Source organism: Neomonachus schauinslandi, chromosome 16 (genome assembly GCF_002201575.2).
Source record: "Neomonachus schauinslandi chromosome 16, ASM220157v2, whole genome shotgun sequence".
Taxonomy (NCBI): Eukaryota; Metazoa; Chordata; class Mammalia; order Carnivora; family Phocidae; genus Neomonachus; species Neomonachus schauinslandi.
The window spans coordinates 48492158-48501577 of NC_058418.1; the positions used below are offsets into that span (position 1 = coordinate 48492158).

At 41.7% G+C, this 9420-nt stretch overlaps 1 protein-coding gene across 1 annotated transcript in view; it reads left to right on the forward strand.

The window, feature by feature from the left end:
• CNTNAP4 (contactin associated protein family member 4) overlaps positions 1-9420 on the forward strand; it is a 213679-nt gene that overhangs the window by 148399 nt on the left and 55860 nt on the right. The window lies entirely within an intron of this gene.

Genomic DNA, 9420 nt, shown 5'->3' on the forward strand with positions numbered 1-9420 from the left:
CTGGTTCACTTTATTTGCAGGAAGGGAAGGCATGTCATGCAGGGGGCAGGCAACTTGTTGACATTGTCTAAACTGTGTCAGACAGACAAACTGTGGTGTACAGACTGCAGGTCTCCTTGCACTGGTTGGTGATGTTCCTGGCACCGCCCGCCCCCACCCCCTCGCCCCGGCCCAACCACCAATAAAGGTAACTGACCAGCCTTTTGTTCCTGCCAGGGCCTACAGAATAGTGATCACAGTATGAATATCAAGAGTAATAATAATAATAGCAATAATACTAATATTAATAATATTAATTTTTTAATATTTTATTTATTTGTCAGAGAGAGCGTGAACACAAGCAGGGGGAGCAGCAGGCAGAGGGAGAAGCAGGCTACCCACTGAGCAAGGAGCCCCATGTAGGACTCGATCCCAGGACCTGGAATCATGACCTGATCCGAAGGCAGCCACTTAACTGACTGAACCACCCAGGCATCCCCCAATAGTATTAATTTTTTAATGCTAGATATAGCAGCGTTTTATTGAGTGCTTATTATATGTCTAGCATTATATTAATAGGTAGTTTATAATTTTTTAAAAGTCCGGGTAAATATTATAAGATAACTACTCCATTCTCCGACTTTGCAAATGAGGCAGCTAAAAGCTCAGGGAGGATGGCTTGCTCAAGCCATACTGATGGGAAGTGACTGAGCTGGGTTCGCAGCCAGGTCTGCCCAACTCCAGAACTCAAGTGCGGGCTCAGGCTCTGTCCAGCTGTTAAATCCTAGAGATGAGCCATGGGCAGCTTACTTCTCACTGTCTGCCCACTTAATCTCTTGGCTTCAACAGTTTAGCTTAGCTGCTCCTATTATGTGTTAGCTCCTCCTTTGCAATGATCCATTTGAATAAAATCATCCTTTAAAAAAATATCCCACCCCAAACTGCAATTCTGGAACACAGAACCTGGACAGTCAGTCTTATTTGTCTTTGGATCATAGAGATTAGCAGAGCCCATGCCACACAATGGTTAATTAGCAAAACAAATTTCAAATGCTTCATATTTATAGTTACATTCTCTACTTAGAGCATCCACCTTGCAAAATATTTATTTGTCGTAGTATAAAAATAGCTAACAGTTCTTGAGCACTTACTCTCTGTCAGGTATAGTTTTTATAGGCATTCTAACTTAATCCTAAAAATCACCCATCTAATAGAGTCTTAGAAATATTAAGCAATTTTCTCTGTCATACGCACTTAATACACATTCAATCTAGGATGTAAATTCAACCTCAGTTGAACAAGACTGTTGACCCTGTTTTTCCAAAACTAAAGCACCACTCATGATGTCCCCATGGACGTGACTGCTGAGGAACAAGTTCCTTTGAGTTCTCTCTGCCATGCACTCCATGGTTACTCAGATCTCTCTCCACTTTCCTTGATCTGCAGCCCTATGGGACAGTTTTTTTCCTGCGACTTCAGTTGCTGTCTCTTGCACATTGTCCACGCATTTAATCAGCCTCCTCTTCTCACTGGCCGCTGAAGTAGCAGTACCGAGGGCCAACGAGATTTTAAATTCAAGCATAAACACCCATGGGTAAAGGGTATGACAGGACTCTGTTGTATAATTTTGGATAAGAGAAAAACATATAAACAATGGAAAAGTATTCTCATAGATAACCTAAAATAACCTCAAGATGGGTTGGGTGTGAGTGCCTTAAGGGAGGGCCTTTGATCAAATGGACTTTAAATCTTGGGTTACACTTCTGTTCTCCACCTTTTCATAAGTATCAGCCTTGCAGAATATGAATTTACTAAAGCATGATTCTATGTAACTATCATTTATTAAATAGTTAGTATGCATCAGATATTTTGTTTCTAGGCATTTTCTGATTTAGTCCTAACAATACAGTGAAGTAGGGGCATGAATATTACCATTTTATGCAGGAGTCAGAGCAGAGGAAAGGAATTGTCCGCTAAATGAGCCCTGTGGATTGCTCTGGGCTGCCGGGTACAGAAATAGGTGGGACCATCAGCTCACCTTGTCCTCAGAAGGAAGAGCTGCAGGTGCTCTCAGCCCAAGAACACAGTGGCAAGATTTTGTCTGCAACTCCCCTGAGTAGCCCAAATCCAAGATCAGCCCAGATTTTCTTGAGATATGCAAGGCCATTCTGCTACAACCCCTATAAAAAGGAGAAGTGGTATTGGGGAGTGGTCAGGGTCTCTCTCCTGGGTCACGGTCACAGGATACCTGTCCATGCTGGCAGTTAAGTGAGCCTCTCGTGAAGGCCTGGAGGACTGCATGCACCTGCCGGCCTGTGCGTCCACGTTGCTTGCACCAAGTTAATGTGACTCTTTTTTGGGCTTTGCCTGAGCCACTCACTCAAGGGTGGTGTATCCCAGGCTGCTTCAAGTCTCTTGACATGGGGGAAAGTGAACCTTAGAGAAATCAAGAACTTTGTCCAGGATTACACAGACTGCCTGTGTTAGAGCTAAGATTTAAATTCGCATCCATTACTTTCTAAAGCCTGTGCTCTTGACAACTATATGAATCATACATGCATTCACCTTTTAAGTATTTATTTATTTATGTATTTTAAGGATTTTATTTATTTATCTGAGAGAGAGAATGGGAGACAGAGAGCATGAGAGGGGAAGGGTCAGAGGGAGGAGCAGACTCCCCGCTGAGCAGGGAGCCCGATGCGGGACTCGATCATGGGACTCCAGGATCATGACCTGAGCCGAAGGCAGTCGCTTAACCAGCTGAGCCACCCAGGTGCCCACCTTTTAAGTATTTATTGACACTTGCTGAAAGAGAACTCTATGAAGTATTGGGTATAGGGATAAATTTTAAATAATGTATATTTCTCAATAAATGGGAATTATTACTATATGTAATATTTTTTTGCATTCTAACCCTAGGTTTATTCAATACAGTCCTTTCATTCTACACAACAAAGCAAAATACAGCATTATCTAAAATGCTACAAAGTTATAAAACTCAAAACAAAATTTATAGTACTTGTACAATAAAAGCCAAAAAAGCAATGTACATGTTGCCAGTGTAACCTGCAAGACCACCATGTATGACCCTACAGAGCTGGCTCTCAACTTGCTTATTAATTTCACTGAGAGAAGGGAGATGTGGGGTGTAGGGGTGTGCGCATGAGTACATGTAAAAACAGAACCATTTACAGCAACTAACATGGGGTGTTTGATCCCAGAGGTCAGAAGAGGCAATGTCATAAAAATTATACAAACTCAACATGAAATGTTGTAGCATGAGTGTAGGATGTGAGGAATGAAGTGATTGATGAGTTGAGATTAGTGTAAGAACATTTATAGCAAGAGGTTTGAAACTAAAATGCAGGTATTTTCACATGGGAGCCTGGGAGGCTAGTCCAAGTAGGAGAAGGAGCATACCCTAGTCAAGCACAGAGACAGAGATGAGACTGCTCGGAGGGTCGGTTTGTATTTGAGAATGGTCATTCGGGCTGAAAGGAAGGGCATACACATTGGAGGCAGCAGCTCGGTTAGGAGGCTTCTGATTTCACGTGTGCAGTGGTAGTGGAACCTCAAACCAGGGGACCAGCAATCAGGAGAGGGGTTCTCTTGACTCAAATCTGACTCAAATGTACCAAGGATGTTGAATTAAGAGAGCTTAGTGATTGCACGGGAGGGTCCCTGAGTTACCAGATTGGAACAAGCATTTGGAAAGTGGTTCCGAGCTGGGAGGCCAGTGGAAAATGAGTGAGCTCTGAAAGGGCACGGGGGAGATCATTAATTCCATTGTTGACTCCTTGAATGCAAGCCTGGGGAACACAGAAGGCTGGAACTCTAAATACTCTCAGTTGATGGTATATAATTGAAACCTATATGAATATCGTTGTTACTAAATCATGACTTTCCGCTTACTGCATTACTGTTAGGAATAAAAGTATAAAGTGCTGTGTTTGGACAACTACTCATGGCTTTGAAAAGAAGAGATGCATTTCTATCATAATTAAAGTGGGTCCTTTACGCTATTTTTCAGGTAGCCTGCATTTTTATGCCACCCCCCCCCCCCGGGGCCTCCTGCATGCGTTCACTGAAGTTATAGGTGCAACTGCTCCTATGAATATTGCAGGGACACACATAATTTTATTACCCTCTGTCCGGGTGAGTTAGGGCAGTAACTTGTTATGAAGGAACATCAAGTGAATGGAAAATCCATATCAAAGAGCATGTTCTACTTTTATGTCGGAAAATTTGGAAGTTGTTTCCTGAGTAATGAGAGAAGGAGAAGCTCAATTTTATGGGTTCAAAGAGAAAGTATAAATTTCAGATGTCTTGGTCATAGCAGCCGTGAACATGTTTATAGAGCTAGACAAGAGATGTGGGTAAGGAAATAACTTGCGGAAGAGGGAAAAAGAAGAGAAAATATTTGATGGTAAAGAAATACTATTCTTTGAAATGTCCCAAAGGGAAGTAACCAGTGGTAAACGAAGGCAGAGAAAGGGAACAAGACTGAATGGCAGTGACTGTGTCTGAGGTGTCCTGAGGGAGTGGCCGTGAAGCCACAGGAGATCATGGTCTTTAATTGTGGATGAATCACTGCGACAGTTGCCCTTGGTGTAGATGCCAAGTTCCTCTTCTCTTGTTCTTGTGTAAACATCCTCATTTTGCAACCCGTGCCCTGCCTTTCCTCATCCTCAACAGAGTAAGAGCCTCCAGCTGTCCAGCCATCCTGAACCATTTTCATTTCTTCAACATGCTGTGATTTCATGATTTTTCTAGACCTGGGATCTTTGTGTAGCACCTGGGGCAGTCAGGATACGTGCAGTCTTCCTTCCTCTACTGAGAGAAGTCTTGCACTTGTCACCTTTTCTCGGCAGAGAAACCACTGCCTCTGACAACTTTGACACCTCACTTTTGGGTCAAAGGACACTTCCACCTGTTTCTGGAACAGCCGTTCCGCTCCTGGTGATCAAACTAGGCACACATGATACTGTATGGTAGTCAGATGTTCCTTCTTTGGTAAGAGTCTTCTGGATAGGTGAATCAACAGAGGGGGGCAGGGTCGGTGAGCCTTGGGAGGGCTTTTCCCGCCAACCTGGCAGCATGTGCAGCCTGTGGAAGATCAGACGCAGAACACAGGGACAACTGAGAAGATCGGAAGAGAAGAGATCTATAGAAGCAGAGGAACTACATAGAATATAGAAACTATTGTGTTTATTTGCTTAAATCCAGACTGTTTAATAAGAGAAAGTTATGGATTCTATTTAACAAATGGAAGCAAGTCAACAATTACAAAGCTCATGTCAACTTAAAAAAATAAAAATATACATTTTATAATGTAAAAACTATTGAAAGCTGGAGCGACTTATATCAGTAGATTCCAGTTTGGAAAACATTATTAATAGGAAATGCAAGAAAGTAGCCTGAGACGTGTCAAGTGCTGACACTGAGAACTGAATCATTGTCTTCTGTCTCTTCTCACCACACGTCCAGTTAGGGGGAGAAATGAAAAGCAGTAAACTTTTTGGATTTACTCTAAAGAATAGTTAAAATTGAATTCAATGCATATTTATAAAGCCGCTCCCACATGTTAACTGCTAAATACTTGGTCAAGGTGAATTAAATACAGTCCCTGCACTCAGTAGCTGAGGAATCCTATTTTATGCCAAAGTTTAAAGAGAAGATAGATTCTGGTTGGCCTAAAATCAAGGAGGGTAAATCCTAATTCTTTGCAAAATTTATAGTCTTAAGATTCTAATCTTATGATAAGTGAGGTGGTAGTAAAATTAAAATAAGGTTAGCTATTATAATACCAGAAAAAAAGAAACTATGAAACATGCTGGGATTATGTCACAAGAACTCAGAGCCAACTGAGCAGGTTCTCACTGACCAAAAATGGAAATATGATAGCGTCAGGAAGAATAGTAACTGCAGTTTTGCAACATATTAAATATGTTTAAGTGAATGGGTTTATGACAGTACTAAAAAATGAAAATCTAATTGGTTACCTATGAGAGATATGAAGGAACCAGCTCATTATTTTGAAAATTAATAAATGAAAGGAAACATCAAGAATTTATCTTACTTTTCCTGTGTGATCTGTACTTCAAGGTAACCAAATAGAAGATGAGGGAGAATTTCTCCTTAAAGGTATATTCCAGGTAATAAATAGGGAATAATAGAATTAGCATATTCCCACTTTGCAATCCTAGATAAATTAATAGACCAAGTCAATGATTTAAAAAGTTCCCAAAAAGATGATTTGCTTTTCAGTACCAGTCCTAGCAGGGTCGTTTTTATTGGGCTACCTTGCTGTAGATGTCATTGCTGGATACAAAATATACATAAAAAAACCCCCCTTCCGGGCTCTGAAGTTCAAGTCAAAAACAGGATGGAAATTGACAAGATTTGATTCTTCAAAGAAGGAAAGCAAACTCCGGGAGATCCACCTTTAACTGACTTTTTTCCTAAAAACACATCCTAGTTTGCAGACGTCATAATGCTCAAGCAGAAAGTAGCCAGATTTTACTGGGCTGAGTAGGCAGAGTTCAGAGTTCAAGGTTGCCAGAGTGGCTAGAAATTGAGGGTGGAATCCTGAAAAGGAGGGGGTGAGAGAGAGGGAGGGTCTCGTCTCAACTCCCGCATAGAAATTCCCTCTCAGTCCTTGGCTGATTCGGGAACCACACATGCCCAAGATGAGATACCAAGGAGCCCAGGCAAAAGCAGGATGGGAGAGGTCAGGTGCCAAAGACTTCAGCATCTACCTAGTGCCTGGAGGAACACCTTTGGAAAAAAATCAGTCTTGCCAATCTAGAGGGACTTGTTAAACATCTTGGGCTTTTAACTGAAAAGCCAAAGGGCATTGCCTTAGGAGTAAAGACCAATCCGAGGACCAGTTGTTACGTCCTGGGGTGAAGGACAAAACCAAAATAGACCCGTCCCAACAAAACCTGGAACCAAGCTTTCACAGGGTCAGGTGATCTGTGGACCTCTCCTGTCTCCTTCGTGCCAACTCCACCCCACCCTCACCAGTCTCCATCCTCCCACCTCTCCTCACCTTCTCCCAGGCTCATAACCCCCCTTCCCCATACCTCCTCCTTCCCTCCTGATCCTAGACATTTACGAAGGTGGGCATCTACTCAGATTAAGTTTCATTTCCTCAAAGATGTGGTCCCCAGTCAACAGCCTAATTTAGATCTCCCTGTTCAAAACTGCTGTACAACTCTGCCCTTTTCTTTCATGCTCCATTTAGAGTTTGTAAATATATCTGTCCATGAGAGATGAGTTGCTGGATGTCTTTCTTTTCCTTCAGATTGGGGGAATCCATGAGGACAGAATGTGTTCGCTGTTGCAACACCAGCTCCTACTGTAGGACTCGGCACAGTAAACGTTCAGTAACCATTTGCTAAGTGGACAAACTAAGAAAAACATCCAGTTAGCCATGATAAAAACTGAAAAATGAATAAATGTATAAAAGCCACAGATGTATTACACTCCTGCAGTAGCAGTTGATTAAAGAACTGTGAGATGACCATAGGAGATTTCGAATGTTATTATTAAAATGATAATAATAGCATACAAAATATGTAATAAATGAGGCTTTTTGATACCTGCATTTGAAACCCACAGCTTTTTGTGAGGTATGAGAAATTGGAATTTTTCTCCATGTATTCCAAATAAGGAAATTGAGACTCAGCATTTAAGTGACTTCTGTGGCATTCATTACAAAAGTTACAAACAAACATTAGAAACAGAAATACAGCTTATGTCCTCCAATGACATACTCAAGTGTCCTTGATGTAGTAGACGTTACCCATTTCAAACCTATTGAAAAGGTTAATTTAGACTGGTATTTAAGTGGCAGTGATCTTGTTTGTCCCTATAACCTCCTGGAGTGTTATCACTGATCTTAATTCACTCTGTTTAAAAACCATGATAGTAAAGTCACCTTTTCTCTGTGGTTAGATGCAGCACTTGATCCTGTACCTTCTTCCTTTTTATTGTATTAATTTTGGTTGTTTTAAACTTAGGAGTCCCTTAAATCATTCTGTGTTCCTTGATACTACTATGCAAAAATAGTACAACCCATTTCCTGTTGATTTCTCAAGTGCTTGCTCTCTCCTCGCCATCTCCTCAAAACCCAGTTCAGTAATGCAGATCTCAAGTGCCAAGACATCATGCTGTTGCTTTCATATTTCACCATATAATGGCTTAACGGTGACTCAGTCTGATTTATGTTTCTTAGAAGTCAAAATTGGATCTCTGTTTGTTTAGAAATTCATAGGTAGTAATTTTCAAATAAAGAAGCGGTGTGCTCAGTACTGCAGACTGACTTCTTGTTTAGCCCAGAAGAGTTTTGGTCCATTGTTCTTTCTCCACTTAGAGCACTTTTTTTCCTCTATTTATATTTTTGGTGTGCTTCCTACGGAATGAATAAAAGGCTCGCGTGTCTTTTTCAGGAACTCTTTCATGACCTTTAATAAAGTCAGTTTTCTATTGTTCAGGTATTTGTTTTCTAGCTCATGCATTTTCTATTCCAGTTTGTCTCTTTTACGATTCTTAGCCAACTGACCTCATCAGTGATGTGATGATTCACAGTTGCATTCACAGAAACAATTTCTCCCCAAAACACCTTTCAGGGACAAGCCACTCCCACCTCCACAGTTTTCTGCAAGTATCACCTACAGTGTAGATAAACATGTTTGTTTTCCATGGTACAATTCAATGTGCAATGAGGTTGTTCATTTTCAGGGAAAAGCCTTCTTTAACCTTCTTGTCCTTCTTGTCAGATCATCGTCATGCTGTCATCTGCTCAGGGTCACTCAGGAAACTGTTTTCCTGGGTGTGGCGCTCAGAGCTCCTAACTTGGTGGTTATCAGGCAGACCCCAGGATGTTCAGTGCTTATGGAAACACCGAAAGATTCTCCTCAGTTGATTCTAACATGGCTGACCACGGAGCTCAGTTTAAGAAAGCAAACTGTTGTATGGGTTTTTCTTAGTCATCCACTTACGGAAAGGGGAGGGCATCGCTTTTTCAGATAGCAACCTCACATTTGGCAGTCTCAAACTTCTGGAGCAGGGGTAGGATGTGGGTGGGAAGGATACCAAGTCAAGTGGAAGATACTACAATGAGGAATGTGTTTATGTGAAATATGCAGAGGTGGAAGGACAGCTTGCTGCTCGCAGAGGTACCTCTGCAATTTAGTTGACATCCTTCTCTGAGGCTGAGTGGATCAACTCCTCCTGCACCTGTTAGAAGTCATTCGGGGGCGCCTGGGTGGCTCAGTTGGTTAAGCGTCTGCCTTCGGCTCAGGTCATGATCCCAGGGTCCTGGGATCGAGTCCCACATCGGGCTCCCTGCTCCTTGGGAGCCTGCTTCTCCCTCTGCCTCTCTCTCTCTCTCTGTCTCTCATGAATAAATAAATAAAATCTTTAAAAAAAAAAAAA